The sequence below is a fragment of the Heloderma suspectum genome, chromosome 1 (genome assembly GCF_057233095.1).
Source record: "Heloderma suspectum isolate Gila_16-S chromosome 1, 16-S_ref, whole genome shotgun sequence".
NCBI classification, from domain to species: Eukaryota; Metazoa; Chordata; class Lepidosauria; order Squamata; family Helodermatidae; genus Heloderma; species Heloderma suspectum.
The window spans coordinates 401,584,879-401,612,188 of NC_139458.1; the positions used below are offsets into that span (position 1 = coordinate 401,584,879).

General features: G+C 48.1%; 1 long non-coding RNA gene across 1 annotated transcript; it reads right to left on the reverse strand.

Moving 5' to 3' along the window:
- Window positions 1-914: 914 nt before the first annotated feature.
- Window positions 915-25,808, reverse strand: LOC146360087 (uncharacterized). The gene is made up of 3 exons (XR_014787474.1): window positions 25,727-25,808; window positions 20,260-20,419; window positions 915-1,743 (listed from the first exon to the last, which is right to left on the reverse strand). It is a non-coding gene; the product is annotated as an uncharacterized LOC146360087 (long non-coding RNA).
- Window positions 25,809-27,310: the final 1,502 nt, after the last annotated feature.

A 27,310-nucleotide genomic window follows, 5' to 3' on the forward strand; every position in this document is an offset into this window, starting at 1 on the left:
CGCCCGGCCGAAATTCAGGCCGGGGAGGAGGCTTGCCGCCTCGCCCGGCCGCGAACGCGAAAGTAAAAAAAAAAAAAAAATACGCCCCCTGATAGGCTACGTGACGATTCACGTAGCCTATCACGGCTAGATCTGCAAAGTCAGCCATGATAGGCTACGTCAATCGTCACGTAGCCTATCAGGGGACGTTTTTGTTTTTTTTGTTTTATTGCAATGGTGGCAGTGGCAGCCGGTCGAAAGACCGGCTGCCGCTCCCGCCCCGCTCAAACACTCGATGAACCGCCAGCCGGACCCGCCGCCGGGAGGGACATTCAGGGAAGGTAAGTCCTGTCCCGGGGGGGGGGTGCGGGGGGCTGCGGAGGATTTGTCCCCGAAACTTGTTCGGGGGGCCGAACACGTTGGCGCTCGGCCCCCCAAAGTTTCGGGGAGAAATTCTCCGCCATCCCTAAAATGAGCCAAGATGGGCAATGATCAAGTAAGCAGGTGGTCGGCCTTACAGATGAAAGCACCTCATCCACTTCATCAGGAGGAAGAAGCTGGAACCGATCCCACAAAACTGGTTTGCCACAGGCCGCCTCTTGCTCACTAACTGTATCCACAGTGTGCAGAGTAACACACCTAATCTGATCAATTTTATCTGCAAAGTGCCTTGCCAAAGCCTCACAGGAGGCCTTAGAATGCTCCAGTGGTTCCGGAGCCACAGTTCTTCTTCTTTGCTTACTTGTTTTGGTCAGGACATTGGTTTGCTAATATAGAGAAGCAACATTTCCTGAAATAACAGTTTGGGGTGTTTTACCAACAACCAGGAAAGACACAACAAAAGCCACCTGGGGAAGTCTTGTGCTGATGATGCATTCCAAGGAGATGGATAAGAGACGAGAGGTACCTGGCATTGCAAATAATTATATCTGAAGCTCTGTGCAGCCATTTAATAATATTTTCACACACCATATGGTCCAGCATAAAACTAGGGCTGCAATGTTTAGTCGATCAGTCAGTACCGATTAGAGTAATTTCTTAAAAATCGACTAAAAAGGTATTCCCAATTAATCAGCCAGCATAATTTTTTAATCTTTGTTTTTAAAAATGCAAGTACGCATACAATCTGCGGATGGAAAGTGTCATCAAAAAAGAGGCAACCTGTGCTGTGTGAGAGAAGAGGCAATGCTTCTTCTAAGACAAGTGTGGAGAACCCTTCTTGGCCTGAGGGCCGAATTGGCTCTGGGCAAGCATGTCAGGAGGATGGGGGGCGGGGGGCTCATACCAGCAGTGGGTGAGACCACACCTTGACTGGTAGGTGACACCCCGCTGCTGCATGTGGCCGCAACATGATTGCCCAGACCCAATTCGCACACTTATACTGACACACTTGCTCGCTCACTCAGTCTTTCATACTTTCTCCTGCCCCCTCTCAACAGACAATCCCCGCTCTTGAAAATGCCCCTGGCTGCAATTAGGCTTTCAAAAAGCCTCCATTTGCACTGTAAGGGGGTGTGTGTCTGAGCTGAGACCGATTTGCGGCACATGCACACAGCCCCACCAGCAGCAACCTGCTACTTCCTTTATTATGGTTGTCTTTTTTCTCCTGGGAATAGGCCTCTGGGGGATCTTCCACCTCCGTTACCAAAATAACTTGGCCAGCCTTCAGTACTCCACACCTTGTCTTGGAGAAGGTGGGGGGCACCATTTGCTCTTCCACTCCAGGCAGCAAAAAGTCTTGGACCAGCCCTGCGCTTGCATCACCTAGAGAGAGAGAGAGAGAGAGAGAGAGGTAGACACTACTTTTTCTGGAATGACTGTTTTTCTCATATGCAAGTTTTGCAGATGTAACTGTCTGATTCATTTTTATTATTTATGTATTTATTTATTACATTTACATTCCACCATTTTTCCTCTTACAAGGAACCCAAGGCGGCTTACATGGTCCTCTTTCTCCACTCCATTTTATCCTCACAATGACCTGTGAGGTAGGGTAGCCTGGCCCAATGAGATTCATGGCTGGGTGGGGACTTGAACTTGAACAGACTTGGAGGGCAGCAGGTTGGGGAAGGCTGTTCTAAGGTGAGAAGAAGCTGCCAGGTATTAAAATGCTCCTTATTTAAAGCATCTAAGCCTTTCCTAAGGAATTCTAATAACCCTGGGAACATAATTGGTGGGTGTGAGACAAGTGCTTTGAAAAGTGGCAATTACCTACGGTGCGTCTTCCAAGTACATTTCTCTGTTTATGCGGTAATATCTTAATTATAATAAAAACAGACTCACTTTAAACACTTCAACAGTTTTTTTCCTCAATCAGTGACCTGGAGGTTGTTTCCTTTCACAATCCTTGACCTACTTACCCCAGAGCAAATCTATTGAAGTCAGTAAGACTGCTCTGGAGTCAATAGTTGGGAGATTGTAGTAATACTGTGTATCATATAAAATAGAGCTGTGCACAGCCCCCTTCACTTCACTTCGGATGCCGCTTTGGACCTTCTGTAGTGGCCCTACTTTGCTTCGGACCGATTCAGACCAAAGCGAGATCTGGACATCCAAATCACTCATTTGGGGCATTTTCCCATTGACTTGCATGGGAAAACAGAAAAAAGCCATAACCTTTTTGGTTTTCATGATACATACATGAAATTTGAGAAACTATCAGCTGCCCTGGAGGGCATCCCACATGCCAAAGTTCAGACAGTTTGGCCTACTGGTTTTTGTGCAAGGTGCAGGTGAAATTTGATTTTTTCAAGGAAATATCTCAAAGCAAATAGCTATAACTTTTCACTGCTTGCACAGAAGTACATGGAAGCTGGGGAACACACCACCCCTCTGGAGGGCATCCCACCTGCAAATTTCAGTTTGGCTGAGGGGTTTTTGTGCTAGGCACAGGTAAAGTGTGCTGTTCTCAGAAGCTCAAACCAAAGTTCATAAAGGGATAATCAAGTTAGGGTGCAATCTTATGGCTGCTAGTCAGCGGCTAGACGGCCATAGGATAAGTCAGTTTCCAGGAAACGACCTCGAAGCCCTCGCTCTGAGGTTGGTTCCCTGAGAACTGACCTCCACCCCCTCCCATGCTGTCTCATAGGCAGTGGATCGGCCCCGCACTCCGCGCTCGTAAGAGGAGCATGGAGTGGCAAAAACAGGGCATTCCTGGGGATGGAGCAGGGCAGGGAGGGCAGAAGTGCCATTCTGATGCTTCCTATGCACCGACCGGCATCCCCCCCCCCACTCCGACTTCCTGCAGCTAGACAGCCAAAATCGGCTTCCCAGCGAATGCAGGGCAGCTGAAGTACGGAGGGAATGATCCCCTCTGTGCTGGTCCTGCCCTGCATTGGATAGGCAGTCCTCTCCAAGTTTGGAGGCAGCCACCAATCCTGATAGGATTGTGCCCTTTGGTGTTGAAACAGTGAGGAGGTCACTGTCCCTAAAGTCTGCAGTAGGTTTCTTTGAAGTGCAAATGTATTTATTTTTTATTTTTTATTCATTGAAAACATTTGTATCCTGCCCTATATCATTATGATCTCAGGGAGGCATACAGATAAAATCAATTTAAGCAGTATAAAACAGTAAATAATTTAAATAGCTAAAAATGTACTAAACCATTAAACAAGTTAAGACCAATTAAAATTTAAAACAACAAAACAGTCAAAACAGGTTGCTACTTTAGGGAATGCATATTAGCCCTTAAAGGCTTTGGTAAAAAGCCATGCTTTTACTTGGCACCGAAATGAGATCAATGTCTGTGCCAATCGGGCCTCCAAGGGGAGGGAATTCCACAACCAGGGTAGCAGAAAAGGCCCTCTCCCATGTCCCACCGTAGTGTATGTGTTGCAGTGGAGGAGGGCCCCTCCAACAGATCTCAGTCCTTGGGCAGGCATATATAGGGAGAGGCGGCGCTCCCTCAAATACTGAGGTCCCAAGCCACTTAGGGCTTTAAATGTCATCAACAAAACCTTGAATTCCAACTGGAAACATATAGGCAGCCAGTGCTATTCCTTTAAAACTGGTGTTATATGATTTTTATGAGGTATTCCAGACAGCAGTCTAACTCCTGTATTTTGTGCCAGCTGCAACTGCTGAGTCATCTTCAAGGGCAGCCCCACACAAAGTGCATTGCAGTAGTCTGGGAAGTTACCAGTGCATGTACTACTGTGGCTAGATTATCCCTGTCCAGGAAAGGCTGTAGCTGGCAGATCAGCCGAAGCTGGCCCCAAGTACTCTGCGCTATGGAGTCCACCTGGGGCTCCTGTGACAGGTATAGATCTAGGAGTAGTCCCAAGCTATGTACCTGCTCCATCAGGGGGAGTGCAACCCCATCCAGGACAGGTCACTTACCCAATTCCCAGACTCAGGAACCACCAATCCACAGAGCTTCCATCTTGTCAGGATTTAGCTTCAGATTATTGGCCTTCATCCGGCCCATTATTAGGGGTGCACGAAAGTCACTTACCTGGTCTCGCAGCTTGCTTCGCGGTGGGGGGGAGGCGCTTCGCTGCTCCCCCTGAAGTTCAGGCTGGGGGAGGGAGGCTTCCTGCCTCGCCCGGCCGAAATTCAGGCCAGGGAGAAGCGCCCCGTCTCCCCGGCCGCGAACTTCAAAAGAAAAAAAAAACGCCCCTGTGATAGGCTACGTAGCGATTAACGTAGCCTATCATGGCTAGATCTGCAAAGTCAGCCATGATAGGCTACGTTAATCATCATATAGCCTATCACGGGTGACTTTGGGAAAAAAAAAAAGCATGTACGCAAATGGCGGCCCCCATAGGGAGCCGCCATTCGCGTTCCTTATTTGGTCCCTGTAGTCTACGTAAAGATTTACATAGACTACGGAGAAAATAAGGGCAACGCTATTTGCGTTGCCCTTATTTTCGCCGTAGTCTATGTAAATCTTTACGTAGACTACAGGGACCAAATAAGCAACGCGAATGGCGGCTCCCTATGGGAGCCGCCATTAGCTGTACGCGCTTTTTTTTTTTAAAGTCACCCATGATAGCCTACGTGATGATTAATGTAGCCTATCACGGCTGACTTGGAAATCTAGCCATGATAGGCTACGTTAATCGTTACGTAGCCTATCACAGGGGCGTTTGTTTGTTTTTTTACTTTGCTTGTAATGGCGGCGGCGGCAGCCGGTCGAAAGACCGGCTGCCACCCCTGCCCCTGACGAAGACCTGCCGAACCACCGCCGGGACCCGCCGCCGGGAGGGACATTCGTGAAAGGTAAGTCCCATCCCGGGGGGGGGGGCGGGGGGCGGAGAAGTTCTCCCCGAACAACCTTCGGAGGACCGAATGCGTTGGCACTCGGCCCCCCAAAGTTTCGGGGAGAAATTCTCCCCCATCCCTACATAGCCTCCAGGCGCTGGCCCAGCACCTTCACTGCCTCAGCCGACTCTGATGACAAGGAGAAATAGAGCAGAGTACCATCAGCATACTGGTGACACCCCACCCCAAAACTCCTAATGACCTCACCGAATGGCTTCATAAGTGGTTTAATTAGACCTTTTATGCCTGCAATTTTGCGCAAATTGCACGGTTTACAGTCACAATTTTGCACAAATCATGATTTCCATAAATATTTGTACCCACAATTTTGCGCAAATCATGATTTGCACATTCTTTAAAAAAAGCAGGAAACCGTGACCTGGCCTGACTCATCACACAGTGAGTTGTGCCAACTTGGGGCTGCACGAGCCAGAGTCTAGGGGCCGAGCTGGGGAAAATTCACTGAGCTCTACTCTCCCCGAACGGGGAGGGTAGACCAATGATTCAAGACTAGACCAATGTGGATTCAAAACACCAAAGTTTGCTCCCCCTTGTAGCCCATTAGTCTGTCCAATTTAGACAGCCAGGACATGTGTTTCTTGACATGGTGTCTCAACATAGTAGCAGTTTCAATTTGCAAAGCTGATGACCAGCAGGGCTGGAAATACATCCAAAAGTAGAGATGGCTGAATCTATCAATTTCAGTTTTGCTCTGATTCTCCTTTTCCTTAGCGTAAGTTAGTTTCGGGCCATTTCCACATTGGTTTGTGAATTCAGCAACAGCAACAACAAAAAGGCCACATGAAAATGCATAGGAATTTTTGTGCGCATTTCTCCCAAGATTTGAACTCAGATTTCAGTCCAGCAAAATATCCAGTGCATCACATTGGCTCTCTAATGTAATCTGAAAAAAGCGACATCCAATATAGAGCATAGAAGTGATATATGGAAAAGAAAAGCTGGAGAATCTCAGATCTGTTCTACCTCTAGGTGCTGAAATCCATAGATGCTGCTGATTTTTCCCCCCAGAAAAAAACATTCTGAGAGCATTGTCACGCTATAGCCTTTGACATATGGTTATTATATCTGTTGCTGTGTGCAATCAAAGCAAGATGTGGCTTGTCTAGTACACCATGCAAAGGTGAACAGCCACATGAAGGAAGATGCAAGCAATGCAATCCATTAGAGTCCATTTACAAACTAGCAGATACTTTACAGACATTCAACAGACGTTCAATCAAATCGTAATCTCAGAAAACTGCCAGCAATAAAACCCATAAATTAAAATCAAGTTACATAAGCATGACTTGATGAACCTGATGTAATCTGATGGCATGAGATGCATATCCTACATTAAGTCACCAGTTCCCCTCCTTTTCTCTTATCTCTTAATAATGGGGCAGAGACTGCCCAGCAAGTGGCTTTATAGCTGATATGTTGATCTACTTACAGCTCAATAACTCTGAAACCTGGATGCTGTTTTATAGTGGATTATTTGTCATTAATTTCTTTTTACCACATCACCTTTTTTATTAACAAATTGGTGGCCTCAGTAGCCTTCATAATAATAGCTGGGCAATTCCTCCATTGCCGTGGGATGTGTGTGTGTGCGTGCGTGCGTGCATGTCTCTCTCTCTTTCTCTCTCTCTCTCTCTCTCTCTCTCACACACACACACACACACAGAGCACCACGGAGTCACTCCGTTTACATAAGCCTGGTCTTTGATGCCCTAGCAGGGCCAGTATCATCACACAGCATCCTCAGGGCCCCAGAATCACTGCTGGACCCATTGCTGCTGTCTGTGCTCCCCACCCCCCTGAGTCAGGTGTCTAGATGTGGGAACACCCTACCATTTTAATGTCCCACAATCCTCCTGGCATTGCATCACCCTGTGGCATTGTGGGAAATTAAAAGAGTAGGTGGCTCCCAGTCACCTATTTATTTATCTGTTTATTTATTTAAAACATTTCTTGGCCACCTTCAGGGCAGAAGCCCACCCAAGGTGGCATACAACAATAAAACACGTAATAAAAACTGACATGGTATTAATAATAGTAAAAAACGGCATAAAAACAGCAACACCAGCAAACCCTCTAAAAAACAGCAAACACCAGCATAAAATAAAACTTACAACACAGAACAGACAACTGTAGCCACAACTCAGTCTGATAAAACATAATCAGGGGAAGGCTGGAGTAAAAGTATGTTTTCAGGGCGTTCTTAAAAGCCCGTGATGATGGGGCCTGCTGGACCCCCAATGGCAACTTATTCCAGAGGTGCAGGGCCACTCAGAAAAGGCCCTCATTTGTGTGGTCACCCACTTAACTGCCCCCACAGGTGGCAAATGGGAAGAGCCTGTCTTGCTGATCTTAAAGTGTGGGCAGCTGACATGGGTGAAGGCAGCCCCTCAACTAATTTGGTCCCAATGTGTTTAAGGCCTTGAAGTTCAAAAACAGCACTTTACGTTGGGCTCCAAAACACACTGGTAACCAGTGCAGCTGGTGCAGTATAGGCATTATGTGACGCCTCACTCCCACCAACAGTCGGGTGGCTGTATTCTGCAGCAGCTGAAATTTTTGAACCGACTGTTAATTAAAAAGGAAACTTTTATTTCTTTTCCAAAACAAGATTAAACAAACCACCAACAAGAAAAAAATAGTTTCTGAACTAACTACAAAGGCAGCCCCACAATCAACACTTTACAGTAGTCCAGCCTGGATGTCACTAGTGCATGGATAACTGAGGCAAGGCCTGTCCTCTCTAGACAGGGCCACAGCAGGCATAACAGCCTAAGCTGGTAAAATGCACTTTTGGACTTCACAGCCACCTGGGCTTCCCAGTTGGTGCAAAGTCCCAGAGGACTCCCAGACTACACACGTGGTCTTGTAGGGAGAGTGCAACCCCATCTAACACCATTGGTAAACCAGAGTAGTTGGTTTCCCAAACCACAGTACCTCCATCTTGTCTGGATTAAGTTTCAGCTTGTTTACTTTCACCCATCTAGGGATGAACGAATCCCTTACCTGGCTCAATGCAGGGGCATCTGCGGTGGGGGGGAGGTGCTCCGCCCCTCCCCCTGGAATCCTCCCTGGCTGGCTCCGTTCCACGGTGGCTCTGCAGACCCACCGGCCAGGGCCATCCGCAGGGGGAGTTCTGGCTGCGGCCGGGCTACTGTGGCCGCAAATGGCGGCTGTCGTAGTGGCCGCCATTTGCGTCCTGCCAGGCTGCCGTGATAGGCTATGTAAGTATTTACGTAGCCTATCACGGCAGAGAGAAGGGATGCAAACGGCAGCCACTATGCTGTTTGCGTCCCTGCTCTTTCCGTGATAGGCTACGGAAATACTTAAGTAGCCTATCACGGCAGTCTGGCAGGATGCAAATGGTGGCCGCTACGACGGCCGCCTTTTGTGGCCGCAGCAGCCAGCCGAGAGACCAGCCACCACCGCCACTGCCAGAGCCGCTGCTATTTGCTGCTGGAGCCGTCGCGGGGTGGCGGGGGGTGGGAGGCCGTTCCGCCACGGGTTTCGGGGGGCCGAATGCCAGTGCATTCAGCCTCACTGAAATCCGTGGCAGAATTCTCTGCCATCCCTACACCCAGCCCCAAACAGCCTCCAGATATTGATTCTTGAGTTGGACAGCCTTCCTGGGACATGTAGGTGCAAATGAATAGAGCTGAGTGTCATCCGCACACTGATGACACCTGTCCCCAAACCTTCTGATGACTTCCCCTAATGGTTTTATATACATGTTAAAAAGCATGGGGGACAGGATGGAACTTTGCAACACCCCACAGGTCAATGGCCAGGGAGAGGGAGTGGAACAGAAGTCCTCCAGCACCACTTTCTAAGAGTGTTCCTCCAGAAATGGCTGGAACCGCTTTAAAACCATGCCTCCCAAGCCCAGCCGAGATAAACGATTCAGAAGGATACCATGGTCAATGGTATCGAAAGCCTAGCACAGATTACAGCACTGCTGTCTTCCTCACCAGCTTGCCAGCTGGGGGCATTGATGAAGGAGGTGGTCCATGAGTAGGCACTTTGCCAGAGAAATGGTGCTGAATATTTGGAGGAAGTGGCCTTTTTTTTCTAGGGTGGTGGTGGTGGTGGTAGGGATGGATAGGCACCCCAACGCCCGACTGGGTTCTCCAAGCACCTGCACTGCCCATGGCCCCGCTCATTCCCCCCCCCCCATAAATGGGCTATTTACACCCGTAATCTTTCATATATGTGCAAGTCATGGCACCATTTTGCATATAGCTCTATGTGCACACATTCCAGATTGCCACGTTTTTCATAAAATGGTGATTGCAGTGCTGGAGGATGGGGCCCAGGTGAGTGTGGCCGGCTCACTGAGCATGGCAAGGGAGTAGAGCAGGGGCAGGGGCTTGGCAGGAATGGCTCAGAGGCATGGGAGTCCACTGGACTCCCAGACCAAATCAGATGCCTGCGCCATCCCTAGGTAGTGGTGAGAAAAAGGAAAATCTCAGACATTTTCTTAGAAAAATGTCACCTGAGAAAAGTTGGCTCAGTTCTAGCATACTTTCTCTGAGAACATAAAGGCCCCATTTTGCTCTCCAGGTTAACAGGGGAATGGCTTTCATGGGCAGAGGTGGAGTCGAGTGGTTGAGAGATGTTTGTAGTCAAGGCAAAGGCAACTGGATTGCTTTGGTGGAATGGGTGAGATGATCACATTTGGGAAGCGCTATCCATCTTTGGATTACAGCAGGGGGCCCTCCAGATGTTGTTGGACTATAACTCCCATCACCCGTGACCTTTGGGAATGGTGACTGGGGCTGATGGGAGTTGGAGTCCACTAATGCCTGGAGAGACACCGGTTCCCCATCCTGGATTATGAAATGTATTACAAAATTTTGGTGGATCAAAATGGATTCCATCCTGGCTCCACCAAAACTTTCCAGAGCAGAACCATGACATTCTATTCATCTCTAGCACCATCTTCCAACCCAGAGGTGGGGATTGTTCTATGAGAGCCTGCTGTAGCTACAACGGTGTGCTTTGTTTTGGTTTCAATCAGGGCTGGCCCTATCATTAATATCCCTATCAAGGCAGCATTCTCAGGTGGCTGATGCTGAAAGGTGGGGAGTAGCCTGGATGGAGCTGTGAGTACTACACAGCCTACACTGTTGCTCTCTCTCCTAGTCTGTGGCCCTCAGGTGCAGTGTAGGACATGGTTCTGACACCAGTTGAAGTAAGATTCAGTTGCCAGTCTGGCTGATGGGCACCATCTTGTCCTTTGCCTCAGGCAGCTAATGTCTTGAGCTAGTCTTGTTCTTAGTGTAACACTCATGTTTTCTGTGTGTAGTCTGAGCCATCATGGGCTAACCCTACCCTCTTGGTGATGGATATGATGCTAGCTAACCTGACCATCCTGTTACCTGATCATTCAGCAAAACACACAGTGAATCATCTCAGTATAATTATACAATGCTTCTTAAAGTGTATCCAGTTTTAATTCATTCGACTTTACAAAGCACATTTTTCTACTTTGAGAAAGGTATAACAGAAACAGGAGGCAAAAGAGCAACCAGGAGCAACAGCTGATCACTTTCATTCCTTGGACTTCTCAACTTTTGAAGTATGTTAATATGAAAACTTGGAAGGGTGGGAGAAGAGAGCTTCTTTCAAGTCATCTTATCACTTCAGAAGGGTAATTTGCCAGGTAAGTCACCTACTGAGCAACCTTTCAAGTGTAAATGCAAGTTGAAAGCACTCTCACTATGGAGAGGAAGGGGAGTGCAGAATGACTCATGGAAGACAACCTCCACCTTCATCTGGCCAGGGGACCATCCTTCAGGCACAAGACTAGTGACAGTTTACGAGTCTTTGGTCACAGCATGTTTGCTCGACTGCGACACATTTTACCTTTACCTGACCCAGCAGGCCATCCTGGAAGCTTCCTTTGGCTCAAGAAGTAGCATCTGTTCTAATAAGCAGAATGCACAAATGAAAACATGTGTAATCCACCAACTTGGGCCATCTTTGAATGAAGAATTATCTCAATTTTTCAAGCCCATGCAACATGTTTACTCATACACGAGGCTTGCAAACATAGGCTGAAATCCTAGACCCACTTACCTGGGACTGTAAGCTCCATTGAACTCAATGGGACTTACTTCAGAGTAGACATGTATAGGATTGCACTGTTAACACTGCAATTCTGAGCTCACTTACTAGGGAGTAAGTAGTGCCATGACTTTTTTGTTTGTTTTGGGAATCCAGGGTGACCTCTTAATTTTGAGTGGGCATTACATTTGCTTCTGCAGTAAAGTATTCAAGTGCAAGTGGATATGTCCACATATTTCTCCTAGCACATGTGAGCAGCTTCAAAGAAACCACTAGCGATGGGCAAACTAACCCCAACAGAAATCGTAATTCACTCTCCAGGTTCTGAATTGCTCTGTCCAACCTCGGACTAAAGTTCTCCATTATTCTGAGTTCTCATTTTGTATCTATGAACTGCCACGGAAGCATAGATCTCCTCCTTGCCTGCTGGCCAGCCATCTCAGGGCACATCACTTTCCTCCTGACCTCCTCTTCTTTGAAACACCATGCGCATGCACTCCTAGCAAGGGCTGCTGTCTTCAGAGATAGCATTTCAACCTGGCAGCACTTCCTGGAATGCCCATGTGACCATCCCATATGACACGCCCTGGTGTGGTCATATGACCATTCCAGGAAGGTTCTCAGGCTGTGGACAGGCTTTTTCTGAGTTGTGTGGATTCCACAGACTGGTTTTTTAAAAAAACTTTTTGGGAGGAGTCACTCAAGTGTGCACTTGTGAAAATGCACATTGGCACTAATGTGCAAACAGGAACAAAATTCTTGTAGATCTCTTAAAAAATCCAATTTCATCAAGGAGTGGACAACAGAATGAAAGACATCTGACAGTTCATGCAACACAGATGGAATTGATTTTTGCTTTCTCTGAAGAGTACTGCACTGCTTCAAGTATGAAAGGGCAATTTCTAATGTGTTTGGCACGTTAGAAAAGCTCCTTTCTGGCTGAAGAAAAGGAATGCCGACCTTGCAGGTGCTCAGTCTCAATTTAAATAATCAAGTTCGTTGGATGGCCATCCAAGCTTGGTACACATATGAGCATTGCGAACATAGCAGATTTGATTTACAACCCACCTAATTTTGCATATTGCTAATACCACTGGTTGGGACTGCAGCAGGGGGTAAACTCCCTCTCCCCACCTGCTGTGAGTGTGATCCCAATTATTATTGACCCACCCACCAACAGATGCTATTAGCATTGTTGAAACCATGTACATCACAAAGACACATTGAGGGAGCAATCCTACGGCCACTTGACTCGTCAGTGGCTAGATGGCCCTAGGATACGTTGGTTTCCGGGGACCGATCTCCCCTCACCTCCCCGTGCTCAGAACAGCCCTGCGCTCCGTACTCAGAAGAGGAGTGCCGAGCGGCTAAAATGGGGTGTTCTGGGGCAGGGAAGGCAGAAATGCTGGTACGACTCATCCTATGTGTCACATCCTATTTTTTCCTGTTTCCCTTCCCTCCACCAGGGCTTGTTTGCCCAGGTACATGCCAACCTTCTACCAAAAAGTGTAGCTGACAGAGCAGGTTGCATTTGGCAGTTCTGCTTACTGTAGAAATTAATGTTCAAGAATTAATGGTGCAATCCAATGGGTGTTTATTCTGAATTACATTTACAGAGATCTTGGGAAGGCAGCTAAGGCTGCAGTCCTACACATGCTTACCTGGGAGAAAGCCCAATTGGCAATTGGACATAGTGGGATTGACTTCTGAGTAAACATGCATAGGACTGTGTGATAAATCCTAAAAACTGGCACAAACCAGCCACTTGCCCTGCCCCATAAGTAAATAATGGTAGCAGTGCCCACCTTCCTGCTGCTGCCGTGGACAGCAGCAGCAGCAGCCCTGAACGGGTGGCCGGTGTTGCAGGAGATGAAGGCAGCGCCGGGCGCGCAGGGATGGGCAGAGAAGCCAAGAGCTGAGGAGGAGAAGGGGGGTGAGAGGAGGCTGCAGAGCTCCCTCAGGCTCCCTCTCTCGCTCGCTCCCTTTGTCTGGCTGGCTCTATGTATTAGATAAGAGGCAGCCAAGAGGCAGCCCCCCGCTCTCCCTCTGCTCCCTCCTCCCCTAGCAGACTGCGACCTGGCTGGGGGCTGGCTTCAAAAAAAGAGCCGGAGCAAAGCCCCGGCGCAACCTGCCACCACTACACCACTGGTCATGAACACTCCTCAGCCACCTCATAAGTAAGGTAAGACAAGAACCTCAAACCCAGCCCATGAGAATTTCTCCGACATTTCTCCTCCTTTGAATTTCTTTTCAAAAACAATTTCTTTCTATCAAGTTGAATGAGGATGGCCGGAAAAGAAAACATGAGGGAGAAATTTTCGGCACAGCATGACTGATTACCGGCAGGAAGAGCTGGAAGCTAAAGTATGCTGGTATTTGGGCCCTGTCCCTTCTGCCGTCAGCCCCAGTCACCTTTGGTATGCGGCCCCCCCGAAGCTTGTCTGCAATGGAATTCAGCCCGAGGGCTGAAAAAGTGTCTGCAATGGAATTCAGCCCAAGGGCTCAAAAAGTGTCTGCACCCCTGCTGTAGAGTCAGAATGTCCTGAGGCTGGAGCTCTCCAGCCTCAAAGGGGAAGATCTGATATCTCCTATGGGGCATGGGGTGCCCTCCCAGGGGCCTTAGGTTTAGGAACATCGGAACATCGGAAGCTGCCTTATACTGAGCCAGACCACTGGTCCATCTAGTCCAGTACTGTCAGCACTGACTGGCAGTGGCTGTCCAGGGTTTCAGGCAGGATTCTTTCCTCGCCCTACCTGGAGAAGCCAGGGATCCAACCTGGGACTTTCTTCACACCAAGCATGTGCTCTATCACACTGAGCCATGGCCCTCCACCTTGCAGCCTTACAGAACTGTAGGTTGCATGAGCATCCATTTTCTACAATTTGTGCAGCAATACGCATTAAATATGAACAAAAACAAGCTCACTGCTTTCTAAGTTGTGTGTGTGTGTGTGTGTGTGTGTGTCTGCTTTACAAATAACTTTCCCCCCGACATGTTTCCACTCGCATAGGTCTGGGAAAGTCTGCCTCCTTTGTTTTGTTATGAATAGGGAAGTCTTTCCAAGCCTTGCCAGCATCTTGCAGGATAGGGTCCTCCTAAGATAGCTCAGCATCATTTTGATTCATAGCCACTGCTGAATGTGCTCCATTGCAATAAAGTGCTGAAAGAAGATGTCTTACAAGAAGTTCACATTACTGGCTGTCGTGAAATAAAATGGCTATATTGTTTCAGCCACCAGTTTCTTCCCATTGTCTTCATTTTAGAAACCACGCAGCCTCAAAGGCCAGAGGATGTGTTTCAGGACAATTTGAGAACTGTGCTGTAACCAAATATTATCTTCAATTTACTTCTTGCTTCATGTTACTTTTTGGTCCTTGAGTTCTTCCAAGTTCATCATTTGCTCGTGACATTACCGTGACTTGCTAACTTTCCCATTATTTCCGCAATCAATAGAGGAACAATGTGTTGTGGTAGTCTGCATTTCAGCTGCCTGTCACTCAGTGTTGTGTGTGTGTGTGTGTGTGTGTTTAATCTCCATTGATACTTCAGGTACCGCGCACAGAAACTAAAGTAGGCTGTCTTGTCTTCCGCTAATCTTGAATGCCTTTTGTTCAGGAGGTGTTTTGTATTCATCAGTCAACTAAGGACTCATCCTGAAGAAGCCCTCAGTCAGCACCGAGATCTCAGTGAAAAGGGGATAGGCAGGTTGTAAAATATTCATAGCAAAAGGTACCTCAATCATTTTCACCTTTTGACCCTCCAAGCCAGAAAGGGTTATCAGTGTTAAGTGGCAAATCTTAGGGATGTGAAAAATCCATAGATGAAATAGTTTGCTGTCTCCCTTATCCACTTTTGATACTGATGCTATTCAGAAGACACATTTATCTTCCCACTCTATCTGCCACTACAGTTGTGTCCAACTCAAAATAGTTTTAATAAAGGTCTGACATTGAAATGATAGTGATCAAAGTCTGGAGTTAAACACTTTCTTTCCCTGTGCCTCTACAGAAAAAGAGCAAGTGGGTATTCATTTTTGTCTCCTGGGGGCAAAGACCAAACCTTTTCAAGAACTGTAATAAATGCAGTTTTAAAAAAATATATATATATTAAAGCGCCCTTCCTTTTTTTATTGAAAGGTAGGAAGCTGCCTTATCTATACCGAGTCAGACCATGAATCAATCTAGCTTAGCATTGTCTGCAAAGGTGCTCTACCGTCCTTACCTGAATCAAGTGGCAACTTCTTTGCCTTTGTGAAAGTTAGAGTGTACAGGGATTGCTAAGAATATTTTTCCTGGAAACAGCAAGAGGGAAGGCACTTATGTTTCCCAAAAAATGAGAGAAAATATACTCAGGTGCCTGAAAAAAACTTTTACTATGCCCAATGCATTTCAGAAAGGACTTTCCTTCCTCAGTTTTTTCAGGCACCTGAGATTATTTTCTCTTCTGTTTTAATAATATTTTTCAGCATGTAGCACAGTAAGAATACTGTTGGCTCTATGAAATTGGGAATGTTGCGGGCATCTGGCTGAGGCTCAAGGTGCGCCCCGAGCCAGGCAAGCGCGGGGATCCCTGACCTCTCACTGAGCCACAAAATGGCAGCTTCGCCTTTTTCATAAAGGCTGATTTTACACAAATGGTGGCTGTAAAGTGACCATTTATGCAACATTGCAGGTGTAAATGGCTGCTTTACAGCCACCATTTGCATAAAATTGGCCTTTACAAAAAAGGCCGAGCCACCATTTTTACACAAAATGGTGACTCAGCGAGGTATCGGGCACCTGCGCACCGCCCGCCAGGCACTTGTAGACTGCCTGGTGACTCACTGCTCACGGCAAGCCACAGCAGCGGCCGATGAGCGTCCAGCATCTAGAGCGCAACCTGGACTGCAGTTAGTTCGCCCATCCCTATGTGAAATACGCTTAAAGCAGGGATGAGCCATGTGTACTTCTGCTGGCCTTTTTTGAGGCCACCAGTTGCCCCATTCTGCCAATGAATTTGGCAGCGGGGGAGGGGGGAATCCATCTGAAAGGAAAACAGCAAAATAGCCCCCTTTTGATTCCACCACGCCACCCAGTTTCAGCAGCAAACCACTGGTTTCTCTTTTAAAGGGGGCTTTTTCTTCTCTCTGCTGCTGCATTCAGACTAGGGCTGTGCAGGGACCCCCGATACAACGCGGAAGCTGCTTTGTAGCTTCCGAGGCGGGCCCAATCCAGGTCGGGCAGATTCAGGGGACCCCCGAGTCAGGGGACCTTGGCCCCAAACCCAAAGTGGGGTTTGGATGACAAACCCTGCTTCAGGTCCCCCCCAATGCCCCCACGTAATCCCCCAGCTCCTTACCTAGGCTGCCTCCTCCTCTGCTGCCACTGAGGCCATCACCTTCTCCGTTGCCGTGCCGCCACCGCCTTTGCCACCCGCTGCTGCTGTCTTCGCTGCCATCGCCATCTCCCGAGGCCTGGACATGCAACGACTCGTTTTCTTCCATGGAGTCGCCATTTGTAAAAGGCGAAAATGATTGAAGTACCTTTTGCTATGAATATTTTACAAATAGCAACTCCCTGGAAGAAGACAAGTTGCTGTATGTCCAGGCCTCAGGAGATGACAGCAGCAGAGGTGGCGGGCAGTGGAAAAGACAGTGGTGGCAGCAAAGATGGCGGCGGTGGTGTGGTGGTAGCAGAGAAGGCGGTGGGGGTGCTGCAGTGGAGAAGGCAGAGAAGGTGGCAGTGTGGCAGCGACAGTGAGGAGAAGGTGGTGGTGGCAGAGAAGGCGGCTTTGGTAAGGACTTGGAGGTGCTGGGGGGGCAAGATCAGGGGGGCTGGGCTGGGGGCCGAAGCTCCAAAGCGCACTGAGTGCTTTGGTGACCCTCCGACCTACTTCAGGTCTCTTGGTGCCCTATCTGCTTCACCTCGGTAGGGGCACAAAGTGACCCGAAGTGGCTCGCTTTGACTCAGGGTTCGGGCCTTGGGCCTAAGCGGTGCACAGCCCTAATTCAGACAGCATGGTGGCAGTGGACAAGTGGGGGCAAAGGGACCCCTGGAAGATGCCCCCCTGCTTTAAAGGTAATAACGTTATGCAAGGTCTGATACCTTTGCTTATACATTTGAATAAGCAAACGTAACTGATTTTTCTCATGGGCTCAAAAAAAAATATCCCATAAAATAGACCTGCATAGAAATCAGGGTCTAAATTTTGGACTCGATCTAGAGAAAGTTGGGTATACCCCATTGAAATAGATGGCCCTTAAGCCTATTAAAAACTCTATGGGGAGTATCCTTTGGCTGCAACCCCATGCATACAGGTAACCTATGGTGTAATCCTATACAAAACTATGCAGAAGGAAGTCCCATTGAATTCAATGGGGCTTATTCTGAGGTAAGTGGGTATAGGAATGCGGCCTACATTCCATTGTTTGACTGGGATTGAATGTCAGATTACTGTGCATATAGTCATAGCCATTGTGACATGTAAGACAGTATGCCACTGCTCACTGAGGTCCTGAGTGGGTACTGGGGATGGCCTGCACCAGTGAGTTCCAGTGGTCCATCATGAGCTACTCAGATCCAGTGTGATGTGACCTATTACAACACACCGGCTCTAGTTAAGTCAGTATGAGAATTTGAGAGTTTCATGTTCAAACCTTGTTCAGACATCAAGGCTTGTCAGTGATCTTGGGCAATCACTGTCTCTCAGACTCCTGTATAATGTCCCCCAAACACCCATGGGCAGCTCTAGGCTGAGGTTTAGGGTAAACTGGGAAACATTTTGCCACTATTTTCGATAGGGATTCAGGAGAAATTCAAGATGGACTAAAATGAGCTTGGATTTTAAAGAATCCAACCTGCGGAATCCGCTGCATAGCGACCCCCTCAAGCCACGCAGAGTCTAGACCTTCAGATATATATATTTTTACCTTTCTGAAATGTACGCATATTTATTCATAGGAAAATACATCAGTTTCTGCTAAGGAAAAGTTGAATGGAATTGAGAACAATGTGCTAAATGTTACGTACTAAGGTAAATTATGTGAATTGTTACGAAACGTCTTACGGAATTATTTGCTTATTTTTATGCATGGAAAAAAATAATAATTCACATCTGTCTGTGAGTGGACGATGGACTGAAAGGTGCCTGACAATCCGCAAAACACAGATGGAGCAGAGTTTACACAGTCTGTACATCCCTAATTTCCCATTTAATGAAGAGGCAACACCTCCCTCCCACATCTTCAGAAGCAGAAATATCAATTATGACAAAACACGCCCACACTGGGTTTTCTGTTTTTTGTTTACTAAGCACTATATCAGCACAGAGAGTCTGATAAAAACACAAGGTGGACAGGCACAGCCGTCTGCTCTGCAAAGAAACATTCTTGGTTGCATTTTCAGGGCAACGTGGCTAGGGATGGCGGAGAATTTCTCCACGAATCTTTGGGAGGCCGAGTGCTGACGCATTCGGCCCCCCGAAAGTGTTGGGGAAATTCTCCGCCGGCCCCCCGCCCCCCCCCCCGGGATGGGACTTACCTTCAGCAAATGTCCCTCTCAGTGGCGGGTCCCAGCGGCGGTTCGGCTGCGGTTCGGCGGGGGTGGGGGCGGCGGCCGGTCTCCCGACCGGGTGCCACCGCCGCCATTACAAAATAAAAAAGTAAAGTTAAAAAAAAAAAAACACCCGTGATAGGCTACGTGACGATTTACGTAGCCTATTATGGCTAGATTTCCAAAGTCAGCCGTGATAGGCTACGTAAATCGTCACGTAGCCTATCACGGGTGACTTTGAAAAAAAAAAGCGTGTACACAAATGGCGGCCCCCATGGGCACCGCCATTTGCGTTCCTTATTTGGACAGGGGTAGTCTACGTAAAGATTTACGTAGACTACGGTGAAAATAAGGGAACGCTATTTGCTTTGCCCTTATTTTCGCCGTAGTCTACATAAATCTTTACGTAGACTAGACATGCCAAAATAAGGAACGCAAATGGCGGCACCCATGGGGTGCCGCCATTTGCGTACGCTTTTTTTTTCCCCAAAGTCACCCGTGATAGGCTAAGTGATGATTTACGTAGCCTATCACGGCTGACTTTGGAAATCTAGCCGTGATAGGCTACGCAAATCGTTACGTAGCCTATCACGGGTGTGTGTTGTTGTTGTTGTTTTTTACTTTTTTTTCGCGGCCGGGGAGACAGGGCACTTCTCCCCGGCCTGAATTTCGCCGGCGAGGGATGGGGCGCCTCCCCCCCGGCCTGAATTTTGGCCGGGCAAGGCGGGGCGCCTCCCCCCCTCGCCTGAACTTCGGGGGGAGAACTGAAGCACCTCCCCCCCACCGCAAAGCAAGCTGCGGGACAAGGTAAGTCCCTTTCGTCCATCCCTAGACGTGGCCGCACAGTGCCATCAACCCCTAGGCAAAGGAAGTGGCTGCTCTCGGGGGGGGGGGCTTCTCACCCCCTGCCTCCAACTGGAAGCAGCAGCGGGGTGGGAGGATATCCTGCGTTTGAGGGAGGACCAGGTCCCAAAGGTGGGCGGCCAGCCTGACTTAGCCCCACCATCTCCAGTCAGTCCCTCGCTCACATCCACAGCCTTGGTCATATTCCTTCTGTACATGCAGGGGAATTGAAATGAAGACATCTTTGTTATTTTATTTTTTAATTTATTTTAATTTGTTTTTTTTAATGGAATTTGGTGCCCCACTTAACTTGGTGCCCTAGGTGACTGCCTAGTTGGTCTATACGGGTGGGCTCCCCCTGGCCCTATCTCGCCATGAAGCTCATTGCATGTCTTTGGACCAGTCACTGACTCTCAGCCTAACATACTTCGCAGGGTTGTTGTGAGGATAAAATCGAGAGAAGGAAGATCATGGATGTCCCTTGGACTCTTTGGAGGAAAGGCAGGATGTAAATGTATCAAGTAAAGAAATAAGCTGGATATACTTCTGCTTAGACCTTACCAGTTGTCACGCATACAGTAGGAGACATCTAGGCATCCAAAAGTTTTTTGCCCCAATCCTTAGAATCTCTGCCCCATATACTTCATGGCTAGAGGATTAGCCAAGACACAGACTTTATGTTCTTGGGGTTCCCTCCATCAAACTTTGTTATCTGGTAAATCTGTTGGAACATAGAGGGGAGATTTTCAACAGGAGTTTTTTTCTTTTCTTTTCCTTTCAGTAATTAAACTGCTTATGCTCATCATGAAGCCTCTTTTAGGAGCAAAATGACAGAAATGTTATGCCAGTTGATGGGCCATGTTCCAAGGCGGATTCATGGGATACCCCTGAGGCCTACTTTATTATAATGAGACAGTCAGGTATTTGGAGTAGTAAATCTAGACACATTTCCCTCCTGCCTCCCTCAAAACTTAATCGAGTAATTGGAGGCGTATTAAAATAAGTTAGGTGGAGCTATATCCTGTTGTTAACGTTGATAGAAATTTAATAAGCAGGTAATGAGGGGGAAACTTACTGGCTCAAGCAGATTGGGAATAGGATATAAACCGTTTCCACTCAAGGCCACTGACTGGATTTAGGCCAAATGGGTAAAGATGAACAGTATTTCAATGAATTAAAACTACACTGGCCTACACAATATGATTTTGCAATTGGGGCCCTGCAGCAAAATGTTGTAGCGTGGTGTTGTTCTGTTCAAGGATCCAGTCAGACAGCCAGTGCCAGCTCCAGGTTTGTGGAGGCCCTTGGGTAAGACACCCTCAATGAGCCCTCTCTCTCAGCGAGTCTGCCTACTTGCTCACTGGTTCTCTGCCTGTCAAGCAAGCACATCGTAGCAATGATGAGGAATGAGGAGCGATAGCAACTGGTGACAATGGTGGTGAGAAGGGAGATGATGGTGGTGAGAAGGCAGACTCACGGACAAGGGTCCCCTTGAGTCCCCTTGAGGGTGTCTTGCCCAAGGACCCTTCAAAACCTAGAGCTGGCACTGGGTTCAGGATCTTAGGGTCTTTCTCAATTAACAGAAATTTAGAGCTGTATGAGAATTTTATTTTTGTTCACAAAACATGTGATCATGCCCCATTCGAAGTTCCTGATGTGAGTGCATTTCCACTGGGAATATTCGCAAATTGTCAAAAAATCTGGAGGAAAGTGATGCAAATCAGGAAAAGTGTGCAAATTTGGGGAAACTTGGGCAAATCTCCCATTTGATCTCTGCTCTGTTTGTGCAAGTTTCCTGTTCGCACAGAGTGAGCAGCACTCGCAAAAGTGAATGGGATCTGGGCACGAGACCAGCAGTGAGATGGCATTCGGAGTGTCCTGGTGGTCTTGAACATCGTTCATTTGCACATCCCTGCAGAAATCTGGAAAACTCCAGGAAGCTGAGCTAACACCCACCTGCCCTTTGTCTATCTCACTTACAGTCCTTCAGGGATGTGAGTTATGCCTTCCCCAAAGATACGTCGCCATCCAGAGCTGTCTCTGTTGCCGCTTACCTTGTTGTTGATCCTCCTGACTTGCTAGGTACACTTGAAACCTCTTTGGTTCTTCTGGCTCACAGCGCTTGCACTTTAACACCAGTTATGCTGCCCCTTAGCCCTGCCAGTTCTGTTTTAGGAGTAATGCTTCCTAGGCAAGGTCTGAAGGCCCATGACATAGCAACCTTGCTGAAGTTACACAGGTTTGGGTGGGAGATTGCCTGGGAATCCTGTGCATGCTGCCTTGATTTCCAACATGGAAAGAAAGGTGGGATATAAAAGTAATGAATAATTTTAGAATAACATGAGTCACACAAAATAGCATGGGGAACTAAAATCCATGTGTGGAAGTTGTGCAGATTTGTGACGGGTGAACAGCTAACTTTGATCAGGCTCCACAGCAAAACCTCCATGCTTTGGTGGTGAAGTCTAAACAGTACTTAGGCATGTCAGAGAATTTCGCCACGAATCTCGGGGAGGCCGAATACCAGCGCATTCGGCCCCCCGAAATTGGTGGCGAAACGGTCTGCCCTCCCGGGACGGGACTTACCTTGGGTGAATCCTCCTGGTGGCAGCGGCTGCGGTGATGGTTCAGCAGCGGTTCGGCGGCGGCAGCGGCCAGTCTTCTGACCGGCTGCCACCGCCACCATTTCCAGTAAAAAAAAAAATGTGATAGACTACGTAAAGATTTACGTAGCCTATCACAGCTAGATTTTGAAAAAATATCGTGATAGGCTACGTAAATGTTTACGTAGCCTATCATGGCTGAGTTAAAGGAGAAAAAAAACACGCGCGTATGCAAATGGCGGCGCCCATGGGCGCCGCCATATGCATTCCTTATTTTGGCACGTCTTAGTCTACGTAAGCATTTACGTAGACTAAGACGGCGAAAATAAGGGGAACGCAAATAGCGTAGACACTACGCTATTTGCGTTCCCCTTATTTTCACCGTAGTCTACATAAATGTTTACGTAGACTAAGACGTGTCAAAATAAGGAACGCAAATGGCGGCGCCCATGGGCGCCGCCATTTCCATACATGCGTTTTTTTTCTTTTAAATCAGCCATGATAGGCTACGTAAACATTTACGTAGCCTATCACGGCTGACTGCAGGGACGCAAACGGCGGTGGCTACGGCCGCCGCCATTTGTGCACCCAGCCGGCCAGGATTCGGGGGGGGGAGGGACGGAGCGCCTCCCCCCAGCCAGAATTTCGGGGGGGAGGGACAGAGCGCCTCCCCCCTGCCAGAATTTCGGGGGAGGGACGGAGCGCCTCCCCCCCACCTCGAATCAAATTTTGTTAAAGGTAAGTCACTTTTGTACATCCCTAATTCAGCATTGCTACACAAGTTAATGGAAAGCATGAAATCATTCTGCTGTTTAGGGTAGGAACTGAATTTGATCTGGGTTTTAAAATTTGACTAAGCTGTCTGTGATGCCTACGGCTGAATCCCTTAGTCCTCGGCATTAAGTACATTGATGCTGAGTTATTTACTTATTTTTTTGATCATAGAATGTACATCCCACCCAGCAATTCTTGAGAATTTTCAAGGCAGTTCACAAAAATGGGAGGGGGGGGGTTCTCCATGACAGCTAGGAATGTACAAACCCCACTCACCTTCATCCGCTGGGAGGTCTGTGGGGGGGGGAGGCAATCTGGTCCTTCCCCCAGAATCCTCCCCGACCGCGGCTGGTCTACGGATGCAAATGGCATCCGGCATAACGGACACCATTTGTGTGCCTCCCTTTGGCCGTGATAGGCTATGTAAAGATTTATGTAGCCCATCATGGCAAAACGGAAGGATGGAAATGGCATCTGCTACACCGGACGCCATTTTGCATCTGCACAGGTGCAGCGGACAGACCCGTCTGGGCCTGGACCCAGCGGTGCCAGGTAGGATCTGGCCAGGTCGGACTTCACGGGGTGGCGGGGTGGGGCGGTCCATTCTGCCACGGACTCGGGGGGGTGGATTCTAAGAATCTGGCCTCATTGGAGTCAGTGGCGGAATTCTCCACCATCCCTAAGGTCAACGGAACGGTTTTTGTGAACAGTAGGAGTGCACGAAAGCCACTTACCTGGTCTCGCAGCTTTTCGCGGTGGGGGGGAGGCGCTTCGCTGCTCTCCCCCCAAAGTTCAGGCCGGGGGGGGAGGCTTCCCGCCTCGCCCGGCCGAAATTCAGGCCGGGGAGGAGGCGCCTCGCCTCGCCCAGCCGCGAAGTAAAAAGTTAAAAAAAAAAACGCCCCCGTGATAGGCTACATGACGATTAACGTAGCCTATCACAGCTAGATCTGCAAAGTCAGCCATGATAGGCTACGTAAATCATCACGTAGCCTATCACGGGTGACTTAAAAAAAAAAAAGCGCGTACGCAAATGGCGGCCCCCATAGGGAGCTGCCATTTGCGTTCCTTATTTGGTCACTGTAGTCTACGTAAATCTTTACATAGACTACGGCGAAAATAAGGGCAATGCAAATAGCGAAAGACCAGCTGCCGCCCCCGTCCCTGACGAAGACCCGACGAACCACCGCCGGGCCCCGCCGCCGGGAGGGACATTCGGGAAAGGTACGTCCCGTCCCGGGGGGCGTGCGGGGGGCGGGGGGGTGCGGAGAACTTCTCCCGGAAACTTCTTCGGGGGGCCAAACATGTTGGCACTCGGCCCCCCGAAGTTTCGGGGAGAAATTCTCTGCCATCCCTATTGAACAGCCCAGAGAGCTTCGGCTATTGGGCAGTATAGAAAGAAAGAAAGAAATGGAAGGAGATGGAAGAAGAAGCCAATCATGGCGTTCCTGGATTTTTCAAGGAACTGGCTTTGGTTCACACAGGGCTCCATGAGCAGGTGGAGCACCAGTAGAACTTGCTTCACAGAACATACTTCTGTGTGTGTGTGTGGGGGGGAGTGAACATCATCTGATGGGCAGGGGTTGTTCAACCAATAAGAGAGTTTCTCTCCCCCCACACACACACCCAGGCTCTCCCCCTCTTTCTCCTTTGATAAAATCCTGGGAGGTTTCCTCCCCTGTATCTACAGAAATCACACTGTTTCTTCCCTACTTCTTTACAGCGACAATCATTATAGGAACACAGTGTTCTCACTGCCCTGCTGCTATGAGTCGAAGCTTCAAAGCTTTGATGCTTTGACATTAAGGCTCTCTGAATGCATTACTTCAATTCATGGGGATCTCAGTAACTTCGGGAGTGCACATTTCGGGAACCACAATGGCAGTTACTTCTGAATAGACACATGTGTGTTTGTGCTGGGAAAAGAGGGGAAACAAAGGGATGGGAAACCAGCCCCCTTTCTAACCTGATGCTGTGCAGGAATGAAGGTCTAAATTAGTTACTTCCAATGACAATAAACCAAAAAAAGGAGAATCGCAGCGTTGGGAAAATGCTTTACAGCCTTTAGAGAATTAGTGCTTTAGAATGTGTTATTTCAATTGAGAGGGAACTCTGGTGTGCACATTGAAGGGACAAGCCTCATTGACCACAATGGGAATTAATTCTGAGTAGACACTAATTGGTTTGTGCTGGGAAACACAGGGACAGGAAACACTGCTTGACCAGGGTCACAGTGAAAGGCACACCCCTGGACAGGGGTAAATGTGGGGGTTGGGGCACACAACAGCTATGCCACAGAGAACCTGACTTAAGGAAAAGAATCAGACTTCAAACAGTCTCATGAAATCTGATTTTTCCTGACAAGCTCTGGGGAGGCTGCTGGGTGGCCACAACATCATATATCCCTAACAACCTCCAAATGCAGCCAGTAGGGATGTCAGAGAATTCCACCACGGACTGAAATGGGATTGAATTCCCTTCAATCTGTGCAATGGAATCCTCTGCGGAATGGGACCACAAGGTCCTGCGGAGCCAGCAGTCATGCGGCTTTTTTTTGGTCATCCACACAGAGTCGCGAAATTTTTGTAAATAAAAATGCAAGGTAATCTATTTCAATAATAAATACATACTTAAAAAAAATGAATTGTGCTCACCGCCTTGTTTGTGGGTGTTCTTTTTCAATTGAAATCCTCCGTCTCCATTTACTTTCAGCCAAAACACTTCCTCCTCCTCGGGACTTCCCCAAAAAAGGCTGCCCTAGGTGTGCCTGAGCATGCACTCATTGTTTAAAGCAACGCTGTTTGAAAGAAAGAAAGAAAGAAAGAAAGAAAGAAAGAAAGAAAGAAAGAACCTTTTAAAATGACCATGCCGGTCTGGAGCCCTGCACGGGTATTATTCCCCCTGCTAGGCTTTCTGTTTCCACATCCAGCCTTGTTGGTGATGTTGTGAGGCTAAAACGGAGAGGGGAACCAACTCTGTGCATGTCTACTCAGAAGTAAGTCTTACTGAGTTCAATGCAACTTACAATGCAACTTAATCTAGAGTAAGTTGCATTGAACTCAGTTGCTGGGGAACATGGGTGGGAGGGTGCTATTTCACTCATGTCCTGCTTGTGGTTTCCTGGTCGACAGCTGGTTGGCCACGGTGTGAACAGAATACTGGACTACATGAACCTTTGGTCTGATCCAGCAGGGCTCTTCTTATGTTCTTATGTTGTTGTCTCATTTAGGTGACTATCCACATTCACATATCTCTGAGTTTTTAAATATTGGCAAAATGTCTCTGGGATTGTCAACATTCATATATGTAGGTCGACATTCAGCAAAATTCACTGCAATACATTCTTGATAGCAAGATTGCTAGGTATAGATAAGCCTTATTCAGGTGTTCAGAATCAGTATTTAATCAATATGTGACAAGCTTTAGCCCTGCCCCCCTCCTCATGCATTTTGATCAGCCTGCATTGATGTAGGGTGACAGTTTGAAGAGGAGCACCTCCTGTATTTGTGGAGATGCTCCACGTGATTAAGAACCCTGGGAAATCAGGGTGATGGAAATGTGAGAGAGGGGGCTGGAGCAAGAGCAGCCCTTCTCACGTGCTGATTCATCACTGATTCTGAACACCTGAATAGGGGCTATATAGATATTGGTATGTTTGTGAACAGAGATGTTTTGGATTCAGCAACTCTTCTTTCCTGTGTAGGGGTGTATGAACCCCACTTATCTGGGTCCGCTGGGGGGTCTGCAGTGGGGGGGAGACAATCTGGTCCTCCTCCTGGAATCCTCTCCGGCTGGCTCTGCTCCACGCCATTTGCATCCCTTTTCTTTACCGTGATAGGCTGCGTAAAGATTTATGTAGCCTATCATGGTAAAGAGCAGGGATGTAAATGGCGTAGCGGACACCATTTGCATCCATAGTCCAGCGATACGGCCATGGTGGCCGTATCGTGGCCATATCGCTAGGTCTTCGGAGCTGGTGGCAGGGAGGATCCACCGATGAGGACTTCGCACTGGAAGACAAGGTAGGAGATCCAATCCTCCACGGACTTCGGGGGTCCGTGGAGGATTTCTCCAACATCCCTACTCCTGTGCCACATTCTGTAGATCTGTATGCACAACCCACATTAACAGTGGTAAAGGAATATTCCCCAAACCCATTTATCATCATCCTTTTAATTGAGGAGGTCACCATGAAACATTATATTAAAAAACCTCCCTGCTTTCAGTGCCCACATGCC